Source organism: Schistocerca cancellata, chromosome 5, assembly GCF_023864275.1.
Source record: "Schistocerca cancellata isolate TAMUIC-IGC-003103 chromosome 5, iqSchCanc2.1, whole genome shotgun sequence".
In the NCBI taxonomy this organism is placed as follows: Eukaryota; Metazoa; Arthropoda; class Insecta; order Orthoptera; family Acrididae; genus Schistocerca; species Schistocerca cancellata.
Genome location: NC_064630.1, coordinates 213,489,064 through 213,511,813, shown reverse-complemented (window position 1 = coordinate 213,511,813; position 22,750 = coordinate 213,489,064). Strand labels below are relative to the sequence as shown.

General features: G+C 37.0%; 1 protein-coding gene across 2 annotated transcripts in view; it reads right to left on the bottom strand.

Annotated features, from left to right (window-relative positions):
- The window catches only part of LOC126188980 (uncharacterized), a 188,311-nt gene that overhangs the window by 73,321 nt on the left and 92,240 nt on the right, over positions 1-22,750 (bottom strand). The gene's annotated exons all lie outside the window — the stretch shown is intronic.

Sequence of the window (22,750 nt, the reverse complement as noted above, 5' to 3'; positions counted from 1 at the left end):
TACAGTCATAATTTTTTGTTTGGTAAATAAGGGTTTGCAGTGAGCCTTATGTGAAGAATTTGTAATTATCCTAATGGCTTTCTTCTGCAATAATAGGATGTCATGTATATGACTACAGTTACCTCACAAGATAATGCCATGGGATATTATACTTTGGAAAAATGCAAAATAAGATGATCTGATGTATGTTTCAGGTACACAATTTCTGAGTTGTCTTAATAAGTAAATTACTCTAGATAGCTTACTACTAATATAGTTTACATGTTGGCCCCAGGATAACTTTTTGTCTAAATAAACTCCCAGGAATTTAACAGAACTAGGGTCATCAGATAGTGGCTTGTCTCTTGGAGTGAAGATCATCTGCTGAGTTTTATTTTCATTTAGCAGGAAACCATTTGCTCTGAACCAATATGCTGCATGAGTGAATGTATTTTCAGCACAGGTTTTAAGAGCATTAAGATTGTTACTGCTATGAAGAAAAGTCGTATCATCTCCATACAATACAGTGGTGGATCTAATAAACGAGGGGAGGTCATTGATCATTGTCAGAAACAGGAAGGGCCCCAGTACAGATCCCTGAGGCACACCTACTTTAACATTTTCTATGTTTGACATTTCCTTACCAACACAAACTACCTGTTTACGGTTGTTGAGGTAAGCTTTTAATAGTCTGAGACTGTTTCCTTTGATGCCGTAGAATTCTAGTTTCTCTAGTAGTGGCGTGTGCTCAACACAGTCGAAGGCCTTGCTTAAGTCACAAAATGAGACCTGAGCAAAGCCTTTGTTCTCAAAAACTTTGAGGATGTAACTGACTACCATGTTGATTGCATCAATGGTTGACAGATTCTTCCTAAACCCGTATTGTGTAGCATTAATTATTCCTAGATTCTCAAAGTGAGATGATAATTGTTGGTACATGATGCATTCTATTACCTTGGAGAATGCAGGTACTATTGAAATAGGCCTGTAACTAGATGGAGAGTCTTTATCTCCCTTTTTGTATACTGGGACGACCCTAGACAGTTTTAACTCATCAGGAAAATATCCCTCAAGTAAGCACTTGTGTATGCAATGGGTTAAAGGGTACAGAATGCAATCACACACTTTTTTTAGCAGGTTGCATGATATGCCATATATATCTAAGCTATCAGATGATTTCAGTTGTTTTATGACCCCCTTGTACATATCTAGGCGCTACTTCGGAGAAGGTTAGCATGCTTGTATTTAGTGACTGTCTACCCCAATTTTGGGAGAGTAACTCTGATTGACTAATGTCTGCGTCTCCTATTTCTTTCATTGAATTAATAAAAAACTCATTGAGTGTTTGTGGTGGGATATTAATTTTGTCTTTTTTAGTATCTGTGGCAGCACTGTTAATTACTTTCCAAGCGGTTTTGCATTTATTGGTGGAATTATGTATGCTGTTGGCATTGTAGGTTTTTTTTGGCCTGCAGGATGGCTTTTTTGTATTCATTCCTGCATTCCACATAAGCTGATTTGGCACAGTCAGACTTCATACTATTGTATATGTTGCACAGTAACAAAACTTGTTTCTTTAGATCTGTCAGCTGTTTAGTTTACCATATATTTTGTCTGTTTTGAGATCTGGATTTGTGGCTGCTGTCCATTATTTTGATTTTCTTTATGGGAATACTATAGTTAAATAGGGTCAAGAATGCATTAAAAAATCTATCAAATATTATTTTGGCTGGCAGGTCATTACTTGAAGTGTAATGTCGATCGACACTACAATGGCCAAACCAGTCTCTGTCAGCAAGGGAATTACGAAATGTGTTAATTTTATCCTCAGTTACGGGTCTGGTAATCACAACTGTTGGGACAGGTCTGTTTGCATTGCTCCTATTGAGGGGAATTTTACTTGCATAATTTAGAGATACGGAGTCATGGTCAGAGAATGGGAACACTACAACTTCACACGTGTTTTCAGTGGTCTTGAAGTTTACAAAGATGTTAGGGGTAGATTCTGGGAAAATCACCCAGAACTGCAGGTCAGGGGAGACTTACTGTACGGAATGTGAAGGAAAGACTGAGTGTTGGGGACTTATCAGACAAAACTTAAAAACCTGAGAGCTTAAAGGTGGAAGACAGGGATTACTACGAAAACATCATACACGAGTTAATACAAGTAAGAAGCTAAGTGCATTGTACTTAACAGAGATGGGAGGGGGCAGTGAAAAATAGACAGGGAAGACAACGAAAGGTGTAGAAAACTAAAATGAAGTGAAGCAGCCCAGACACCTGTTTCTCACAACACCGCAGGTGGGAACTAGCACAATATGTCCTTGGTTCTTGCCACCCACCTGGCCTTAATTTACATTAATTTCTTCCATTTCAGCTTTTCTTCACTGTAACTACTCTGCTTCACTCCATTTTAGTTTTCTACATCCTTCACTGTATTTCCCATCTACTTTTCACTGCCCCCTCCCACCTCTGTTATGTACAACGCACTTAGTTTACTCACTCTCATTAACTCATGCACTATGTTTTAGTAGTAATCTCTATTTTGAATATTACCCTGTCTTACACCTTTAAGCTCCCAGGTTTTCAAATCGCATCCAATGCAGTCTCCAATAATCAGTCTTTCCTTCTCATCCCGTACGGTAAGTCTTTCCTTCTCATCCCGTACGGTAAGTCTTTCCTTCTCATCCCGTACGGTAAGTCTCTCCTAACCTGCAGTTCTGGGTGACTTTCCCAAAATTGATCCCTTTTCCTAGACCTCTCCAATCCTTTCCCATCACCCTTCTTCCTTTCCCTTCAACCCTTCTGCCTGAAGGAGCCATTGGCTCCAAAAGCTTGCCAGTCACAACAGTCTTGTGTGTGTTCTGGTGAGAAGATTTTAGATCTATCCAATTACATAATTTGGTTATAATAGAAGGAAACATTCCACGAAGGAAAAATATACCTAAAAACAATACAGGTACACAATTACATAATTTTATCAATAATTGATTGTTTTCATTGTTAAATGCATTCAATGAGATACTTACAATTTTCTTCACCAAACATGTTAGTAAAATCAGTATCCAGTAGCCCAGGACATCAGAAGTAACTTGTGTACAGATTTGGCAAAACAAAAGAAGCAACATCCAGAAAGAGAAACAAAAGTCAATTTTAAACTACAGTGAATTAAATAAACAGAAATGACAATCTTTAAGAGAGACAACCAGTCAGATGGCAGTGGATGAGCCAAACAAGTTATGTAACTGGAAAATTTCAAGATTTGAGAAACTTTGCCCATACTACACGCTACATGGTGGTGCTATTGGTGGAAATAATATCAAAATTACAGTACAGATACGGACATCTGCAGTTTACAATGATTATGGAGATTAATTTCCCACAGATAACTGAAGAACTAATAACGATTATTAATCCACTGCAGCATCAACAGAACTTAAAAGTTGTGAAGCAGCAGTTTGAGGTAAGATAATCTACTTTAAAAAAGGCAGACAGAAAAAATAAGGTGTAACTAACTATGTAGCTGACAGCAAATCAACAGACAGGTACAAGACATGAAAATAGATACATATTTCATATGGGGGTTATTTAATCTAGAACAAAAATGGAAAGGGATGGGAGGACACCTTTATTTTTACAGGATTAGGCAGGAATATCATGCAGGACCTACAGAAGATAGAGACAGAGAAATGTGTATGTAGTGAGAATGAGTCTGCATGGAAATAATAAATTGAGTGTTATGTACTCTGATGTACCTATTATCTTTGGAGATAATATGGATGTATGCAGCATTTTAGTGCATTTTGTCTACTTTTGTATGTTCAATGTCTTGTGTTTAAGTGTCCATTTACTGGAAAAAGAAAATTCTTAATATAAGCTATTTTCACTTCATTACAGTCCATCCAACAGTTTGGGGGCCCAGTAAATCATATTGGGTTACAGGAGTAGCCTCTGAAGTGAGTTCAATTGCATTGAGGGTTTTTCACCTGTCAGGTGAAAAAAAGGTGAAAGCTGTGTCGAATGAAGTTTTGCAGCATCCAGAAATTTCACAGAAGTAATTTTCATTCATAAAAATATCAAATGGAAAGTATCTTTTGCACAGAAGAAATTGCTGGATGCTGTTGATGGAAGTAAAGCATGGGCAGTTGAAGGGACAGATGCACAGAACTTATGGCATGCGATTAATGTAAAAACAATGCTTTTATTTTATCTGGTATGCAATTTGACCAGCTGCAAACTTATGTTGTGTGCTTGAGCAAATAGTATATGGAACTGACTTATGATAAGTCTTGATCAGCAATAAGAAATAAAAAGTTCTTTCATTAAAAAATATCTCTCAGTGATAAATACTGTGCAACATATTAGTAAGGTTGAAGTATTACAATAGTCTCTTGCAGATCATGTTCAACCACTGGGTTGGTTGGTTGTTGGGAGTTAAAGGGATCAAAATGCGAGGACATCAGTCCCTTCATCCTATGTGCACTGAACCAGAACCATTGGCAGATATGGCTGAGACTGACAAAGTTGTAGATGGAAATATGGCTCACTTGCTGTGGCTTGGTACTACTGTGACAAAAGCAGGCTAACTTTGGTGCCTTAATAACAAGATTACTGCAAGAAGGCCAACATTTGTCAGAGACCACAGAAACAAAACATATAAGTCAGTGTTCGCAATGGCAATCACGGCAAAAGTTGTCAAGTAAGAAGAATGTTGAGAGCTATTATTGTCAGCAGAAAGGTCATTATAAGGCTTAATACAATGCAAAGATGTTCAATTTGTTCAGAGAAAGTCAAGAACCTAGACGTCAAGTTTTAAGTGGCCACTAATTTTGATAATGTTTGACTTGCTTATAGTGCTGCATCAAAACATATTACTTTATATAAGGGATAGATTCCATCATTTAAAGCACTGGAGAAGTTCAAAATTCTTGTTCAGATAGGAGGTAATTCAGTTGTCTACACTAAAGATGAGGTGTCATCCAAAGAGTGAGATGCCAAGGCGAGATTGGTATCTCGCAATGAAGCCACAATCAAGCTTAGTTGTTGCCAGATGCAGTGACAAATGAGTGGAGTCATCATAGACATGCCTAGAAAAGTTTCCATACACCACCCCATCAGTACACTTGCTTATGTATGAGCACAGCATCACTGAGTCACTCTGCAATCACTGAAGATGACAACATTGTCTCTCTACTGAGTTTGCAGTGCAATAGTTGTATTAGGCAAAACTCGGCATAAATTTTTATTGTCAATTGTACTCTGTGAGAGGAGACTAGTAGCTTTTTCTGTATCATGTGATACATTAATGCTCAGTAACAGTAATAAATACTCATATTCCTGTGGAAATCTGTTATATCAAGAGCTACAAATTTCGTCTTGTTCATAATCAAGTGATCAAATACTTTGTATGTGTTACAGTATGACCTCTGCCTCCTACAGGAGTAAAGTTAAGAACCTGACACTGTACTAATGAGTTATTTCACCCAGTACAACAGATGGTATTGGACCACTCGAGTTAAGTGCATTAGTAAATGGGGTACAGGAACATTGTCAAGTGGAGGATACATTATATGGTTTGAGAAAAATATTGTTATGGGGAGCAGCAGCCAAAAATCAGATTTAACAAGAATGAAATTGTGAAATTTGGTGAGGGGCCACTGGTAACTAATACAAAAGCTGAAAATCCATGTTACAGACTGTTGTTTTGTATTGAAAATATTGAACAAGGAAATTGCGAATAATCTGTGCATCTTTGTTATGGCACAATGGGTTGGAATATATTAACTCCATGAATCATGTACATGGAAGAATCCTGGAGATACTAGAAGGTATCAGATAGATTATATAATGGTAAGACAGATTTAGCAACTAGGTTTTAAATTTTAAGATATTTCCAGGGGCAGATGTGGACTCTGACCACAATCTGTTGGTTATGAACTGTAGATTAAAACTGTAGAAACTGCAAAAAGGTGGGAATTTAAGGAGATGGGACCTGGATAAACTGACTAAACCAGAGGTTGTACAGAGTTTCAGGGAGAGCATAAGGGAACAATTGACAGGAATGGGGGAAAGAAGTACAGTAGAAGAAGAATGGGTAGCTCTGAGGGATGAAGTAGTGAAGGCAGCAGAGGAACAAGTAGGTAAAAAGACGAGGGCTAGTAGAGCTCCTTGGGTAACAGAATAAATATTGAACTTAATTGACGAATAGACAAAATACAAAAATGCAGCAAGTGAAGCAGGCAAAAAGGAATACAGACTTCTCAAAAATGAGATCGACAGGAAGTACAGAATGGCTAATAAGGGATGGCTAGAGGACAAATGTAAGGATGTAGAAGCTTATCTCACTAGGGGTAAGATAGATACTGTCTACAGGAAAATTAAAGATACCTTTGGAGAAAAGAGAACCACTTGTATGAATATCACGAGCTCAGATGAAACCCAGTTCTAAGCAAAGAAGGGAAAGCAGAAAGGTGGAAGGAGTATATAGAGGGTCTATACAAGGGTGATGTACTTGAGGACAATATTATGGAAATGGAAGAGGATGTAGATGAAGATGAAATGGGAGATACAATACTGTGTGAAGAGTTTGACAGAGCACTGAAAGACCTAAGTCGAAACAAGGCCCCAGGAGTAGACAACATTCCATTAGAACTACTGATGGCCTTGGGAGAGCCAGTTCTGACAAAACTCTACTATCTGGTGAGCAAGATGTATGAAACAAGTGAAATTCCCTCAGACTTCAAGAAGAATGTAATAATTCCAATTCCAAAGAAAGCAGGTGTTGACAGATGTGAAAATTACCGAACTATCAGTTTAATAAGTCACAGCTGCAAAATACTAATGCAAATTCTTTACAGACAAATGGAAAAACTGGTGTAAGCTGACCTCGGGGAAGATCAGTTTGGATTACGTAGAAATATTGGAACACGTGAGGCAATACTGACCTTACGACTTATTTTAGAAGAAAGATTAAGGAAAGGCAAACCGACGTTTCTAGAATTTGTAGACTTAGAGAAAGCTTTTGACAATGTTGACTGGAATACTCTCATTCAAATTCTAAAGGTGGCAGGAGTAAAATACAGGGAGCGAAAGGCTATTTACAATTTGTACAGAAACCAGATGGCAGTTATAATAGTCGACGGCCATGAAAGGGAAGCAGTGGTTGGGAAGGGAGTGAGACAGGGTTGTAGCCTCTCCCCGATGTTATTCAATCTGTGTATTGAGCCAGCAGTAAAGGAAACAAAAGAAAAATTCAGAGTAGGAATTAAAATCCATGGAGAAGAAGTAAAAACTTTGAGGTTCGCCAATGACATTGTAATTCTGTCAGAGACAGCAAAGGACTTGGAAGAGCAGTTGAATGGAATGGATGGTGTCTTGAAGGAAGGATATAAGATGAACATCAACAAAAGCAAAATGAGGATAATGGAATGTAGTCGAATTAAGTCGGGTGATGTTGAGGGTATTAGATTAGGAAATGAGACACAAAGTAGTAAAGGAGTTTTGCTATTTGGGGTGCAAAATAATTGATGATGGTCGAAGTAGAGAGGATATAAAATGTAGACTGGCAGTGGCAAGGAAAGCGTTTCTCAAGAAGAGGAATTTGTTAACATCGAGTATAGATTTAAGTGTCAGGAAGTCATTTCTGAAAGTATTTGTATGGAGTGTAGCCATGTATGGAAGTGAAACATGGACGATAAATAGTTTAGACAAGAAGAGAATAGAAGCTTTCGAAATGTGGTGCTACAGAAGAATGCTGAAGATTAGATGGGTAGATCATATAACTAATGAGGAGGTATTGAATAGAATTGGGGAGAAGAAGAGTATGTGGCACAACTTGACAAAAAGAAGGGACCAGTTAGTAGGACATGTTCTGAGGCATCAAGGGATCACAAATTTAGCATTGGAGGGCAGCGTGGAGGGTAAAAATCATAGAGGGAGACCAAGAGATGAATACACTAAGCAGATTCAGAAGGATGTGGGTTGCAGTAAGTACTGGGAGATAAAGAAGCTTGCACAGGATAGGGTAGCATGGAGAGCTGCATCAAACCAGTCTCAGGACTGAAGATGACAACAACAACAACAACAACAACAACAACATCATCATCATATACAGAGACCAATAGAGGAATACAGTTATCAGATTCATTAGGATATAAGTTGCAGTAGTTATTCAAAGATGAAGAGGCAAGCACAAGACAGAGTAGCGTGGGGAGCTGCATCAAACCAGTCTTTGGACTGAAGACAACCACCACCACCACCACCACCACCACCACCACCACCACCAACTTCAGATAAAAGTATTAATCAAAGAGAAAAACATGTTTCAAATGGATATGTGCTTCAGGCAAAAGAAACAATGTATTCATTCCCCTAACGAGATTTATTAAGAGCAAGTATTGATGGTGGAATACTAGGCTGTACAACAGTGAACATAAACTAGGAAGTCTTTGAAACTACTATTCCCACTGTCAATCCAGTAATAAGTTTTGCACATGGCACCGTTGAATAAGTCAGCAGCCATAGTTAAAATACAATGAGGATTATTTATGTTTCTCATCTTTCTTTTCAAAAAAAATGAATCACTGGATGACCAGTTAACTCTGGAAGGTATTGTGAAAACTTCTGAACTGCTAAGTACCATTAAACACCAAGGTTTTTGTTGATTACCAGTGTTTTAATAAACTCTAAAGAATAAGGTGAGATGATAGTTTCCTCAGAGAAACCGAAACAATATGAATTCTTTTACTGATTTGTAAATGTATCTTATTTCAATTGAGGTATGAGACAAAAATTCTCCCTTAAAGAATCTAAACAACTTTATGCCCAAGAAATATGTAAACACACCATATTAAATATTGCTCAATAATTATCCATCTTTCAACACTGCAGTATATTATTGAATAATTCTGTTAACAAAAATCGCCCACATTCAGACCTCTGTCACTTTTACTCAGGTCTAGGAGGAATTACTTCTGCATACGTCCTGCCGCATCATTTTACTTAAATGTTGATTGCAAATACTACTTGTGCAGACTCCTACATTTTTGCTCTCAATGACTAATTTATCCCTGGATTTATAAAAGGAATGTGTCAAAAGCAATTTGAAAAAGGCACCTGAAAACATATTGTGAAAGGTTGGACAGCACAAGAGTCTGTTATTATGAGCTTTTTTTCCACTTTCAATAATGTAGTTGCTGTGTAACACAGACTAGAGTAGTCTACATTTAAAATATTGTGCTGGGTGGTAAGATAGGTAAGTAAGTGGGTAGGTAGGATATTTTTGAGTGGTGGTGATTTGGTGGTGGGAGGTTCATGTTTTTTGTGTGTGCGCATGTGCATACTTTGTTCAAAAGCAGGTTTTATCCTTTTCTGTATCCCCATCTACTGACCAATGCCTCTTCCATTCGGTGAACAGCCATCTATCTTCATAGAGACAGATGCTTCTTGGATTTTCCAGCTATTTTTTTTATACTGTTAACATATGGCTCCATATGCAGTAATTATTATAAAGCAACTGCACAGTATACATATGTCAATGAGTTGAAGTATTATTAGGTTTTGTTAAGTACTAATGCTGCTTTTAAGAGTTTAGTGTCTTAAACCTGAGAGACAACAGGATTAACTAGTGGTAAACAATGAGCTACAACATACTAACTATTTAAAAACCTTACTTACATCACATTCCTGTCTGTAAAATATATTCAAAGTTTGCTACCTATACGAAGGGAGGTACTACAGTTACTAAAGTCCCACAACTACAGTTTACATACATTAACATGCATAGATGTTGAGCATACTGACTTACATTCTTTAGTTGTCAAACAGCTCCTAATGCCCAAAGATTCAAGACTGTCTTTCCACAATCCCGAAGTAGTCTGTTTCTGAATCTGGTGTGCAGCAGCACAAGACTTTCCTTGGCATTGCAAAGGAGCAGTAGTAAAAAAAAGTAAGAATCACAAGCTGTGCCACAAGATTCTGTTGCAGAATATTTGCAAACAAAGTTTCCTCCCCAGAAACATTGGACAAACCAACAGATATTCTTCCTAACATAATTACAATGGCAGTTAATAAATCACAATATCTTGAATTGAGCCAGTGAAACATTCACATTGTTCCAGAAGAAATCCTTTCTTTACATGGTTCAAAAATATTTATTCTTTAACTGTATAATTTTCTCTCAGATAAGTATTCATATGTATGTGTACATATTTTTTTCCTTGCTCCTTGGTAGAACAGCTTTCATTCATTCTAAATAGTCATTAGTGTATTGAGTTCTTTTATACCTGTGTGGCCAGCCAAGAATGTAGCCCAGACTCGAGTAGTTATCAAGTGCAGATCTAAAACAAAAGTGAGTATTTCACCTTTGATCAATGTTTATGCAGCATTTTTGCTAAACAAGCACTAATCTCACCGATTTGTCTCACCAGAAGTATATAAATGACTTCCTTATCTTTTTAGCATAGTTATTTTACAAGATCCTCAAAGATTTTAAAGTGTTGCCATTATTCAAATCTCCCTTGTTCTATGATGAAATCTAGAAGTAAAGATTTGATTAGTGTCATCTTCCTCCATAATGTGGCACACTCCCAATACATTAAGGTTGTTTAACAGCTTTATCTAGTCTACATTTGATTACCTTGTTCATACACAGTTGTTTTCTAATTTCATGTACCAGGTTTCTAAAGGGTATCTCTGTCTTTTCCTATCTCTTGGAAACTGGCAAAGAACTTCCCTTGTTCATCTGTCACCCATTCCCCTAGCTACATTGCCTGGACATCTCCACAACATTTTCATTATAACCTTTTCCTGGAAGCTGTTCCATGATCCATTTCTTTGTTTTCCCATCTCTCCCACAGCTTCCCAGAATTTGAAGTAGATATTGTAATGAACCTTCTGTTTTGGACACATCAGCAGTATACTTTTGAAAATTATTTCGTTTACCAAAAGCGCCCTGCCGTTCTTATTCTACAGTTTGTTCCTTTTACTGTTCATCCTATTACAACAGTAAACATTACTAATGAGATCACCACACTTCATTTCATATTTTAGCACTAGTATGACACTTCCTAAACATCTAGAATTGTGTGATGTATCAGTGGACAATTCATGAATGCCATAACATAGTTGCAGACAACAAGCTACCAGTACACAAGAAGGTACAGAGGGTTCTGTATAATCTTATAATGTAAAATTAAGGTAATCACAATAATAAACAAAAACCAATTTATGGTAAATTCTCACAAATTAATCATTAATTCATTTCAAATTTTACAGATTTAAATACAGAAAACCCAATGAAGGTGGCTCGAAAGTGCTGCAATGTGTTTGGGTCTAAATGAAAAAACAGTCTGCATAACAGGCAGACCTTATATCCAGTAATTTTTGGCAGATGAATATTTTATAATATTTTATCAATGCAAATGGTTTTCAAATGCCGACTAAGATCTTTTGGCACTATTACTAATGTGCCAAGAACCAATGACATCATTTTCCCTGTTTCACACCAAAGTTGCTGCAGTTTGATTTTCAAGTCTTTGTGTCTGGAAAGTTTTAAAAGTTGTTTCTCACCGATTCTGCAATCATCTGGAAGGGCAATGTCAATGATCCACACTTTCTTTTACTCCATTGTTGTGATGTCTGGTGTCCATGTTCCAGCATTCGATTTGTCTGAGGCTCCATAGTAATTTGGTATATTTGTTTTTGACAACTTTTTCTGGCTTGTGATCCCACCAGTTTCCCACCACTAGCAGGTGATAATTTTGGTGTAAGTTCCCATAGATCATTCATGCCACAACATTGTGGCCTCTGCTTGTGATCAGTCTGAGTGATCCTCTTGCAACAGCACAAGATATGGTAAACTGCTTCCTCTGCAACACATCACCATGGAGCACACTATGCAATGAAGCATTGCTACAGAGAACACTCTGCCACAAAACGTCATTCTTTTGCTGATTTCTTGATTATGACTTTGATGTTAGTTCTGATGGCTTGTTCCTGAGCAAAAAAAAAAAACAGAATCTGTTGATCAGCCAAGACCAGATCTTTTCGTTATCCATTTTTTGTCTTTGATCTTCTCCAAAAACTGCCCATGCTAAGCTTTACTGCACAGACTGTTAAGCACTTGAGCACAGCTTTCCAGTAATGATTCTTTGTTTGCTTTACTCTGAGAAGCCTTTTGTCACTGACTTCAGTCACAGGTGATTCTTGCTATCTTTCACACAGTCTGCCACGCATGCTTCTCTTCTTCCTATCTGCTTCACCTGCACAGTTCTTCAGCATCTGCTTTTCTGGGCAACTATAGGCTGCTGATGTCACTGCAAGGATCAAGTGAATGGTGAATTTTCATGAGTATTCTTGTTTTCCTGTCCATAATATCTAACTCTACTTGTGTCCAAATAACAGCACCTGCAGTATATCTGACATATGAACCAGGTACTGATTTGGTTACCTTGACGATATTGCTGCTATTCAGCTTGCTTTTCAAACTTTTTCCAACCTCTTGAGTTTACTCTTTCCAGACCATACTTTCTACATGCCTATGCTTGACCTTACACAACTCCTGAATGTATAGGCATTTGCAGTCTTCTGGCTGGTGGCACTTGATGGCTTGCCCATTTGGCATTTTGATGCCTTCACTTTAAGAGATTTTGATCTTTTCTTTTACCCAAGCCAAATTCAATGCTGATGTTATGGCAGAATATTCAGACTGTATTCATCAGAGACTAGATTTTAATTTCAGACTTTCTGTAGAGCTTCAGTTCACCTATGTACAGCAGGAAGGATATATTCTGACAATTTTTCGCTGTTTGGTAGTCCAGATTTGTTTTCTGTTAGATGATTGACATTGGGATCAAGGCAATGATGAACAGCAGTGGGGACAGCGAGGCCCCCATGGAAACACCCCTCTTGATGTTGAAGAATGCATAACTTCTGATGACTTAGCTGACCCGATGGTTTCCAGGTGCTTTATGATCCAACTGCATGATTTCTGGCTCAAGTACCCGTCCAGTCTACAAGTAGAAATGGTCTAACTCTTTAACTTAATGCTGACTACAGGAAATATCCGTGAATGGCTAACAACTGGAAAATGCGTTAAATACAGAAGGATACAGCTGCAATTCCAGAAATTACAGGCCAAAAACATGCCCATTCATCACGTTGAAGTTGCTGACAGTAATCATAGCTGACAGAATTCAGGATTTTCTGGAAGAAAACAACATACCAGTTGGAAAAGACCAGTTCCTGATTGAAAAAAATATTCTGGATAACTGGAAATCCAGAAAATAAATTTACAAATGACCTAGATTGACTGCAAGAGAACTTTTGGTTCACTGCTGTACAGGGGACGTCCAGTTTTGACTTTCTTCACTTTTTTGTTTGATCATTTGAGGTGTTATTTCCAGCTGTTACAGTCTGTTCTTAAGAAAATTTATTCCTGAAGTCCCTTATCCATTCAGCAGTTGTATTGTAGTCTCTCTCAGTTTTCTATACATTTTTCCAGAACTGGGTTGTTGCCCTTTTTCCAGTTTTTCAATTTTTGTTTCTGGTAGCTGATTCTTACTCTGGTAGAGAGTCCTCTGATCAGATCTGAAAGTTCGATTTTGCCTGTACTGGATGATCATGGCCTCTTATCTTTTGATTTTCCTATTCATTGCAATTATTTGTTGCTTAACAATTCCCTAAGCTGCTTTGATTTTCTTGTACCCACCCAAAACTGTATTGGGCATGCCTTCTTCTTCTTCTTCTTCTTCTTCTTCTTATGGTTACTCAGTTTATGCTCTCATGTCCTATTTCCTTGGCTCAGATCTCCAGTCTTTGCTTTTCAGTTACAGTCAAACATTCCACTTTTTATTTCTCAGTTGATTTTCTGGCAGTCTTTGATGCAGATGCAAAGTTCTGTTAATAATATTGCTGTACTGTTAAGTTAGTTGGTTCATTTATTTGATTTTTATTATTTGGACAGTTGCAAGGACAGACTACTTCAGTGTAGCCAGTTGTTTTTTTTTTTTTTTTTGAAGAAAGTTATTGATGTTGGGTGCTGTCTCCTCTCTGCATAAGATGACACAGGGCCACAATTTTCTTTCAGATTTTGTTATCTTTGAGTCAGTGTGTCATCAATTACTTATTGTTCCTCTTCTTAATCCACATTATTTGTAAGTTTTCTTATGATCCAAGTTGTTCAGTGACTCCAGGTGTTTGATGCCACAGCAGGTTGTTTTACTTCTGTTTCACAACTTTTCTAAATTTTTTAGAGCTCCATTTCACTTAACATGTTGTTCTTACAATAAATCTCCTGTGATCAGCTGGTCTTAGTTTTGTTATCTTTATGTATAAGATATTCTTGCTAGTACATGCACTTTTGGTACCCACACTTCTGAGGTTCCGATGAGTAGAAGCACTTCACGACTTTGCAATTCTCTGACAGTGTATTTCTGCCTCTTCTGAGTTTCACATTATTATTATTATTATTATTATTATATTATTATTATTATTATTATTTTGTTTGGCCATTGAAAGAGCCCATAGAACCACTGGCTAACTTCAGTATTATTCTCGTTCCTATCTTCATAAAACTCCATCCTGCCACAATGGATCCTGATTACTAGTTTATTTTTGGACTGGATTTATTTCTGTTAGTTGTTTGGGGATGAACTTACGACAGCAGATCTGTCTTCTGTAGTTCCCTTGTCGTTGGCAGAGAGTCAAAAGTGACTTCCTCCAGATCCTTCTGGGTGCTGTCTAACCAATGTAATTTGGTCTTTCTGTTCCCATTTATAGTGTGAAAGATTTTTGTCATTACTCCTCAGTCAACCATTTGTGTTATTTGTCCATAAAACTGCAGAAGTCTTTTCTGTACAATGAAAATCATTCTGTATGGGAATAGAAATCTTCTGAACTTTTGTGCATCCAGAAACAACCATGGACCAGAATATTTTTCACAATAACTATCACTCCATTTCTCAACGAGACTGACATTCTTGGTTGGCGATGCATCAAACATGTCTAGAATTTCTGGGAGAATGTCTGTCTAACAGCATATTAGTTACATATTATTTAATCTTATTGTAAATGATTTTCAGGTCTAGCTTCAAATTTAATAGCTCAAATTCTTCTACTAAATGTTGAGGTTTACCTGCACTAGAGGCAAACAGCATTAGGTCTCCAGAAAAGGTGCTTCAGATATGTCCCACTAACACGCATTTTTTCCTAATTTCCCCAGTTCAAGCACCTGAAAACTTTCTCTAGGATTACTGAATAATTCTGGTAAAAATGGGATCTCCTCACTTGACAACTCTTTCAATTCTGGATTTCCCAGTATCCTGATTAAGTCTCTTGGAAGCTACAGTTCAGATTTATATAATCTCTAGCATAACAACACTGGTTAATCAGTTTTTGTTTCTCAATAGGTTTAATACAACTTTGCTTGAAAGTAAGTCACCAGCTTTCTTAAAATTTATGAATCCCATACAAAACAGTAAAACTGGTCCATTCTATAATCAGGGTTGCCACAAGTTTCCCAAGGGGAAATTCCCTGATTTCCAAACAGGTTTCAGCAGTTTTCCATGACAAATTTTGAGCTCAAGGCTGAATAAGGACTTAAGTTGACAAAAAAACCACTGAAAAGCAAGTAGCCCAATGTAGCTTCACCTGAATGAAGACTTGCAACCCGGTGACCACACTTCCCTGGATGGGGCCTCCCGGCCATCAATGTCACATGATCATTTCATTTTTCAGGTATTATGTGATTTTTCTTTTGAGGAAAAAAAAGAGTACATAGCATACAAACTGCCACTATTTTCTTCTTCTTATCATCCATACTACCTAATATATGAACTACTTTTAAAGTGCCAAAATATACTGCAATAAATAAAATACCTATAAACGCCATACTGTACAATGTACTTGTGGTGAGACAGTCACAATTCCTGAAATCCAACACCCATGGCCTCTGGCCTGCTGAGGAGCACGACAGTCCTGGGACCATGAATAAACCACGAAAATCCGCCACATTATGCCACACACAAACAGACCCGGCCTGTGGGCGGATCGATGGGACTAAATCCAGCGGGCTTCAGATTTGAAGACCCAATCAGTTAGAGGCACCTGCAGCAATGGCCTGCAGTTTTGGTCTGTCAAAGTCCACTCATGTGGCCAGCTATCCATGTGTCACAGACACCATGTTGATGAAAGGAGACCATGGTGATTGATCCATGCAACAGATAACTTGCACAAATACTCCGAAAATCCATACTAATGATGACAGGTAAAAACTCACCATGATCGCTGAGCTGCAGACAGGCACATAGAAAAGACAGTTACTCTCACCACCAAATTTTCAACCACAGCCTTTGTCAGAAAACAAGAGGACACACACTTTCACATAATCACTCAAGACACAACTCTTGCACACATGACCGCTGTCTCTAGCTGCTACGTCAACAGTCTCTTGAGAATCAGATCCAAACAAACCACTCCTCACTGCCTCTCGCTGGCAGCTGCTAGGCTAATGGCAAGAAGGGGTGACAGCAATGAGGGGAATGGTATGAAGGGGCGAAGGAAATAATGAGGGAGTAGGGAAGCAGTGCACATACTCAGCTGAATCCAGCCAGCGACGATGCATGACATCTCAGTGAACAAACCATTTCATCAGAGACAAAAAATAAGATTTTTCCAGTGTTTTCCAAATTTCCCTGATTTCCCTGACACATTTGAAATTCCCTGATTTCCAGAACTTGTAGCAACCCTGATCATTTCATGAATAATTTGTAAATGATTCACTGAACCATATTAACAAGTAAAATGCTTATTCCTTTTCTTGATTAAGATTTATTTTTTCTTCTCCACAGCTGTTAATAATTTTTGGGAATATCACACAAATTTTATGTTACTATTAGTTATCTGTCTTAAGCTGACTGCAATTTAATTAAAAAGAGTTACACCAGGCACATTTCGCTTGTATTTATAAAGCATCTTCCGTGGTTATTCTGCAAATTGGATACATACGTTTGTAAATTTTTGTTGGTTTATCAATAATACAAATGTATTATCTTGCAAATTTATTGAGGAGGAGTCTGATGGGTCTATAAACTTTATGTTTTGTGTCATATTGTGAAATATAATGAACTGCAGAATTGTTGCAGGTTTGTGGAATCTTCTTCTTTCACATATATATATATTCTGCATATTATTTTTCTACTTTATTTTGTATAAATGTCTTCCAGCTTTAACCATTTTATTGTATCAACCATTTTATTGTATCAGTATCTACAGATGACTTTCCTCTGTTTATATCTCTAATGGATTTACACAGTACAACTCACGTTTCCTTACTTTCAGAATATCATCATCTTCATTTTGAACTATCTGAGTTTCTGATTCATCCCTCTACCTGCAGAAACATTTAAAGAAATTTTCAGTTGTGTGTATACATCACCTACATTGTTACTGTGTCATCAGATCTGACGATATATGGTATCAACCCTATGTAAGTGTATTTTGTGTTTTTCACACTCTTACCATTTCCCACTTTTTCCCTTATCAAATTCTGACTATCTTCATATATCCTCCCTTTTTGTTACATAATGGTGTGGTATAGCTACAACCGAATGTAATAGTTTCTGAAGTAATACCTGACAAAACAGATTTTGGCCACTCGCTGAGTACACAATTTCAATCTCTGTTTTCAATATTTTTCAGATTGTGTAGTGGAAGCAGTTTATTTCTAACTAAAAATTATCTCATTTGTTTTACTGAGGAGCAATTTTAACATTATATTCATTATTTTATTATCTTCTCAATCAAATGAAGTATTCTTGCGAAAAAGTTGCATTTCTTACCACTGCACTGTGACAAGTTCTCAGCTCTAAATTTCTTGCACTTTGGTTGGTGCACATCAATTCATAAGAAACTAATATTTTTTTGCATTTCAAGAACAAGGAGAAAATGCCATATTTTAGTTAGCACTACAAAAATTCTGATTGTTTTCACTGTTCTGAATTCCACATCTGAACAAGTGACAAAATGTAAGTAAATCGCCTGAAGTGTGTTTTCAAACACATTAATTCAAAAAATATTGCTGCAGGGTAATAATAAGCTATGGTTAACTTCTCAGTCCTTGAAAGTAAAAATTCAGTGTCATGGTTCTTATATTCAACTACGGTAATCTTCATGAATTTAGGTAATGGGATAAACAAACAATGTCATGTCTCCAGTCATGGCAAAGTTGTCTCCAATGCTTGATTGGAACTGTTTTGTTTCTAGAAAACAGTACCCATCTGACAGCGTGCTGAAATAAAATATTTCATTTTAGAAGTATAAAAGTGATAAGAACTAATCAAAAATGAAATAAGTGTGGAATAAGTACTACCATCAAATAGCGTAAGCAATAATGGAAACTGTTAAGGGCTCATTTCTGACAAAATAGCTAAAATGCCAGAGGGGTAATGTGCAATAATGTCACATGCCCCTTTCTTGAGCCATTACAGAGAGATTTGGAATTCAGACCAGGATATTAGTGCAAATATTACTGATGAGGAGTTCTAAACCACTTCTCCTATTCTTGCCAGCCAAATACTAGCAATGAAATCATCTTTCAAAACCAGAATTTGAATATGCTATTTATGAGCCTAGTGCCACAGCACTAGAATGTGTAACCTAAGCGACAGAGGGAGGTATAGAACTGGATAGTACTGAAATGGTTATTTTAAGTGTTCAACATTTTAAAGTCAATTACTGATGACCCTTAATGTGAGAGAGAACGGCATGAGGGATTTTCAGTCATAACCAATTATTTGCACATATGGCAAGTCTGCTATTATTATAGCACATAAAAATGTCCAGTCAAAAATTAATTTATTAGAGATGGAAGAATGATCAAGCAAGGCTGCAGCTCTGTGACTGGAAAGAGATGAGTGTGATTGTTGAAAGAACTACACGGTTAGTCTCAAATGTTCCAAAAATGAAAGAAAGTATAAGAGCTGGACCATAATTTTGTTGTATTTCTTCAGAAAATTTATCCTGAGCATGCTTTCACTGCACCATCCAAGTCAAGTGTCAGTGAGAGCTGTTCTCTTCAGTAAGTCACTGAGACCGGTTTCAATCTTTGACATATAAATCTCTAGCTGAAATACCTATCAGCTCTTCCTTTGTACATACATGTTACACCATTAATTATTTTTACTCATCTATTTGAACTTCTTTGAAGACTGGAATCATTACAATTAAAGTTAAGTTCATTTTGACAATATTTATCAAACACTACTGAAGTGCAAGTGGAACCAACTAATTACTCTGCTCAGAATACAGTTTTAGATGAGAACTTGTCTGTGTATTTCTTTAATCAATACAAATAAGAACGAATGTGAAATAGTGTTCATATTTAAATGAAGGACAGACAAATAAGGCAAGTTTCACATAACTTTGCACTTTCATCAAGTACCAACCAATTTTGATTTCTTAAAAACATAAGATTTGTTGTTTGTGAGGCACTTCACATTTACAGATGACTGCTCAGGTTCTTCACACAACAAGATTCCTTCAAATGACTGATGTACAAAAAGATTCTGATGACAACACTAAATACAAGGTGTACAACTTTGCTTCCACCATTTGCCGATAGGTGATGACAATGGTAAGTATTGGTCGAAAGAAACGGATCGTAGACGTCAGGCAGTTAGCTTGGACCTCTGTCAACATAACCTCATTCAAACATTAGTCAATTTATGTCTGCATTATAAAGTTATTCTTGATTGAAAATGTCCATTTACGAGCCTAATTCTCGTCATTTGTGGCAGGTGTTGCCGTTTCGTTTCAATATGAAGAAAGCGGCAGCCGAGTCTCATTGAATGACCTCGAATACATATGGTAAGGACGCCATTGGTGAAAGGACATGTCATGAGTGGTTTCAATGCTTTAAGAACAGTCATTTTAACGTCATAGACTGGCATCGTGGTGGAAGAGAGAATGTTTTTGAAAATGCAGATGTGCGGACATTTCTGAGTGAAGACTCGCGTCAAACTCAAGAATAATTGTCACAATTAGTGGGAGTGACACAGCAAGCCATTTCAAAATGTGTCAAAATTGGATCAATTCATGGATCGCTTCAAAAGATGAACAATTTTTTCGATGGGGGTGCGTACACTGCCCAACAGATGGGAGAAAGGAATGGCCAGCGATGGAAAATACTTTGAATGATACATATGTAACCAATTTGTTTCATTAAAGCCTCAAATGTTGGAGAAAAAATGTCGGAAACAAAGTTGTACACCTTGTAGGAAAGAATAGTCCATAAACAGAGACAAAGTACACAGCAAAGACCTACAATCTAAAAATAAGGGCTAAAAATGAAGCTCAGTAATCAGAATATGTACATATAAGAAAACTCTGCTATACCAACACAGGTATCTAAGACAGGAATTAAAAGACAGCACAAGAAAGAAGTCTTTATGGAATCAGTTATTTTAACAAAGCTAAGAAGAACATAACTATATATGCACAAAGAAGAACATAACTACATACGCACACTGCCATTTTCATATACTAAAAAAATATTTACAGTTGAAACTGATTTATATGTTTATCAGGGGAAGAGTAAAGAGTACTTGTAACTCAGAGTTACTTTGAACTCAGATATAGATACAGTAATACTAATCAGAGTTTTCATTGAAAACATACAATAGACCTAAAGACGCAAATTTTACAAACAACAAGGCTAGAATACAGTATTAAAAGAAAAAATATTATTTGGTCCTGCTTTAGGTACTGTATTGTAATTTGGGACTTCATACTGTACAAATGAAGATATAGTGTTAAAGAGAAAATACATTATTTTGAACTTGATCCTGCTTCAAAGAAACTGGATAACTTTGCTTGTTTCACTTTTCGTGCATTACGTGTATACACCTCATTTTGCAAACTTTCATTAATATGAATTCAGAATGTTTTCACTATATCTTCTCGCACTGCTGTAATGCCTGCTCACACCAACAGCACTTAACACTTCACTCAGTTTAAGTGTTTCAAGGTTCAAGTCATCATCTTCCGTCTCCATCACTAACTTGAAGCTGGTCCACTTTCTTAATCATCACTGCAATGTTGCCACACATCAGCAATAATCTCCTCATACGGCAGTTCTGTGCACATTGTGAGATTACCATCAAAATGTACAAAACTGTCGAAACCTGCATCCTTCAGTAGAGCTAGGTCATTATCAGACACATCATCATCATCATCAGAAGCAGCAGCAGCAGCAGCAATCTCTTCCAGTTAAGCACCAGCATTACAGAAGCAGCTGGCCGAGAAGGATGACACCAGCTGCCAGGCAGCCAAAATTCCATGGCTTGTAATAAGTTAAAGGAGAGATTTTAATTTCCTCCTCAGTCAGTGCTATCAAATGTTTAACCATTTTTTTTCCTATAACACATTTTGAAATTTGCAATAATGCCCAAATGAAGCAACTGTACAGTGGTGTAGTTTGGAGGCAAAAATTCTACTCACACATTTTCCAAAACTATTTGGGGTGGATGTGCTGCACATCGATCCATAAGACAGAGGGTCATCTTTCTTTTCTTTTCAGTCTAATAACCAGTTTTTTAAACATTATTCCATTAAAATCATAATCATCCAAGAATTTTTATTGGGTTTGTATTCCATAGGTTTCATCTTTACACCTCAAACACCTTAGATTCTTAGATTTTCCTACCACAAGTATGGGAAGTTTGTCAGATCAATCTGCATTCATAGCAAGAAGAACTGTCAAGTGAATTTTATTTCTCTTCCCTCCATGGCGTCAATCTTTTCAGTCAACTTTTCACTAGGAAGCAAACTGCAGATCAGACCAGTCTCATCACAGTTGTAGATGATTTGATGTTTATAATCCTCCTCAAGATACCCAGCACAATCTCATCAATCCAGTGTTGCTCCACAAAGCTTTCAATTTGCTGGAAATTTTTCTCCCTGTGATTCCATGATGGTCTTTAAATCCATGGACAATCCTGATAAAATCCTGAAATGTTGTGATGTTCATAATTCTAGCTGAAACTATCGCCTTCGCTTTCAGCAAGTCGCCAATGATAGAGCTGCAGTCTGTTTTTGCTGGAACCATGTACAAATTGGCTTTTCCAAATGTATCTCCTTACTGACAGCTGTATTTTGTTGATTTTGCACCCAACTTTCAAAACTCATTCAAAATACTACTTCTTAAGCTGATGACTGTACATAGTATGGTACAGGCAATTCCTAAATCTAAAGCAATTTCACATCTTGTTTTGTGTGGATTAGCATCCACCTCTTATATGAATTTTACTTTCTGATCTAGTGTGTAACTTTTCCTTTTCTGTTCTCCATGGCTGATCAAAAGCAACTTTATGACAGAACCTCTGTTCAACAATAAAGGCAGCATGCAACTTTTAGCTTCTCGATTGTTACCACAAAAGAAATTCTTGTAATGAAAACAACAGAGCCAAGAGTGTCTTGTTTGTTCCTTTTCTCTGCTGCACCGCCCACTTTCTGTACTTACTTACATCATTAAAGCTACAGAAAATATCACAGGGCTTCTTTTCAAACAACAATGCTCATTACAATTACATAAAACTCAATTCATTCCACCAGAATTTGTTACTTTTAACAGTGAATTATGTAAAAATGCATTATGTATACATAAGGTTTAACTAACAATATTATGAAAAGGAAAGTTGCCACACAGCATATAGCAGACATGCTGCGTCACAGACAGGCACAGCAACACGACTGTCACAAAGATTTCAGCCAGTAA